This window comes from Elephantulus edwardii, unplaced genomic scaffold (genome assembly GCF_000299155.1).
Source record: "Elephantulus edwardii isolate Elephantulus edwardi_28Jun2011 unplaced genomic scaffold, EleEdw1.0 scaffold00073, whole genome shotgun sequence".
Lineage (NCBI taxonomy): Eukaryota > Metazoa > Chordata > Mammalia > Macroscelidea > Macroscelididae > Elephantulus > Elephantulus edwardii.
In genome coordinates this window covers 1,326,143-1,329,100 of record NW_006399823.1, presented here as the reverse complement: position 1 = coordinate 1,329,100, position 2,958 = coordinate 1,326,143, and the positions used below count along the sequence as shown (strand labels likewise).

Below are 2,958 nucleotides of genomic sequence, written 5' to 3'. Positions count from 1 at the left end.
ATGACACGTTATAGGACAGGATTTATAAGGTTGCTCTGAGTTGTATTTGATGGCACCTAACAATAACAACAACAAAAGTAGGATAGCTAGTTCAAATGATATTACTATTCCCAACTTTCTAAGGAAATGCCAAACTGCTTTCCATCATAATTGAACCATTTTTACATTCCCAATAGCACTACATGAGAGTATCAGTCTCTTTACACTCTCACCAGTGTTTATTGTTTTTTATCTTATTGAACATTGCTATTTTTGCTGGAGTGAGATCTTAGAGAGATTGCTTTTTTATGGTCTGCCTTTCCCCCAGCCCTGTTCATCACAGATTCTTATCTCTATTTATTTAGTTTTTCAAATTTATATTTATTTGAATGGAAATTCACAAAGCATATTCTTTTTTCAATCAATCCTTCATGTACATTTTGTTTCATAACATTAATTACACTCCTAACAGTGTCTGAGTGTTCACTCATTCCATATTGGATCTTTCTTTTTTCCCTTGGGCTGTTTGAACAATAAATTTATTGTGTTTATCTGAAAAATCTCAGAAAATTGGTTTAGCTATCAGCATTCCGCTCCTGAGCTCTGAGGAAACTTGCCTTCTTCTGAGCTACCCGATCTTTCTTCTGGGCAAGAGACATTTTAGGGCGATTCCACCTCTTCTTTTTAACATCTTTCTTAGGCTTCTTCTCATAGACTGGATTCTCTTGTATGGCAGCCTGTGCTTTCTTGTACATCTCCTCCATCATGTCTGGAGCTACGTTGTTCTTTTATGTATTGAAAGAACTGTTTCTTATAAGCATCTTCATCTTCTTCCATTAGGTAACACATATAATCTGCAACATTCTGACCCTTGATGTGTTTCCGATGTACTTCTGCATTGAATTCCTTGCTTTCTGAATCATAACCAGGGAATCGCTTGGTACTATGAGGAATAGACAAGCCTCCATCCACAGCTCCCTTCAGAGCCCCAAACACTTTATTTCTTGTGGTAGTTCTGGCAAGGCCTGCATCCAAATAGCAGGTGAAGTCACCTTGTTGGCCATCAATGCTTTCCACATTGTATTCATCTCCAGTTATCTCCACTTGGTCTTCATAGATCTTATCCATGCCAAACCTATTGAGAAGGCTGCGGGCCAGCAGCAGGCCAGTACAACATGCTGCAGCATAATTTGTCAGGCCAACTTTCACACCATACTTTAGGAAGTTCATGAGCATAGGCTGTGCAGACTATCATATCCCCTTCTACATGGGCATAAGCAATCTGGCAAATTATATCTCTGTTGGTTACACAAACTATCATCCTGTATTTAGGCGTGTTGTACTTATTTTTATCCTGAATTACCAAGCTTTTCTGAGCATAGTAATCAGTTTTACCCTCGCGTAGTCTTCTAAATTTCACTTGGTATCTCTTGAAGTAGGCCTTATTCTTGACAACTTTAACAAACCCCATCTTGCCGAACAGAGACAGAAGTCCCCAGCTCACCAAACACCTGCAGAGCAACCAGCCCTACGTGGTGGTGGTGGGGAAGTCTACATTGGATCTTGTGGCTGTTTCCATGTTCTTGCAATGGTGAATAACATTGCTATATTAAGGAAATGTTGACTGTCTTTTACAGTGATTGTAGCATTTTGCATTCCTATGAGCAATGTTTAAAAGTTACAATCTCTCAACATCCTCATCAGCATTTGTTATTCACGAACTTATTTAACTTTGTTGTTGTTTCTAGGGAGAGATAGTCTGACTTTGAACTGTGGTGTTGGGAAAAGAATTGAATATCCCATGGAGGGCCAAAAGAATAAACAGATATATTTTGGAGAATGTGCAGCCAAGGTGCTTCTGGGAGGCAAAGATGGTAAAGCTTTGTTTCACATACTTTGGACATTGGGGTAATATCCTCTCCCCATACCTATTCAATCTGTATGGTGAACAAATGATTTGAAAAATTGGACTCTAGGAAGAGGTTTGTGGTATCAGGATTGGAGGGAGACTCATCAATAACCGGAAATATGCAGATGACACAACCTTGCTTGCTGAAAGTAAAGAGGACTTGAAGCACTTGCTGCAGAAGATCAACAATACAGCCTTCAATATGGATGGCATCTCAACGTCAAGAAAACAAAGATTCTTACCACTGGACCAATAAGCAACATCATGATACATGGAGAAAAGATTGAAACTTTCAACAACTTCATACTACTTGGATCCACAATCAACACCCTTGGCGCCAGCAGTCAGGAAATCAGATGTATTTCATTGGGAAAGTCTGTAGTTAGGGATTTCTCCAAATTATTGAGAAGTAACGACATCAGTTTGAGGACTAAGGTGTGTCTGATTCCGGGTGTGGTCTTTCTGATCACTTGCTATGCATCTGAGAGCTGGACAAAGTATAAAGAAGGCAGAAGAAGTGGTACCTCTGAGCTGCGGTGTTGGAGAAGAGTACTGAACATTTCATGGACTGCCAAAAGAACAAACAAATATGTCTTGGATAGGTTTCAGCCAAAGTGCTCTTTAGAGACAGAAATAAGGGGGTTTCACCTCACATACTTCTGGCATGTTGTTAGGAGGGGCTATTCCTTGAAAAGTGACATGATGCTTGAAGAGGTAGAGGGTCAGCAAAGGAGAGAAGATCCTTGACAAGGTGGATTGACACAGTGACTCCCTTAATGGATCTAATGTGCGAGGAAGTGTGAGGATGACACAGAATAGGACAAGGTTCAGATCTGTTGTTCATAGGGTCACTATGGGTTGTACTTGCCCTGACAGCACCTAACAACAACAACAACAACAACAACCCCTGTGAATAATAGAGGACCATTTTTAGATATGATGGAAGTTGGACATTCAGACTGGAAGACACTGAAAAACAAGGAGAAACAGCAGAGAACATCCATTAATAATTGGAACATGTACAAAATATGAACCTGGGAGAACTGAAATAAAAAAATTAGAAGAATGCA

General features: G+C 39.8%; 1 pseudogene; it reads right to left on the bottom strand.

The window, feature by feature from the left end:
- Positions 1-554: 554 nt before the first annotated feature.
- LOC102848130 lies at positions 555-1,459 on the bottom strand (annotated as a pseudogene).
- Between the last annotated feature and the right edge of the window lie 1,499 nt (positions 1,460-2,958).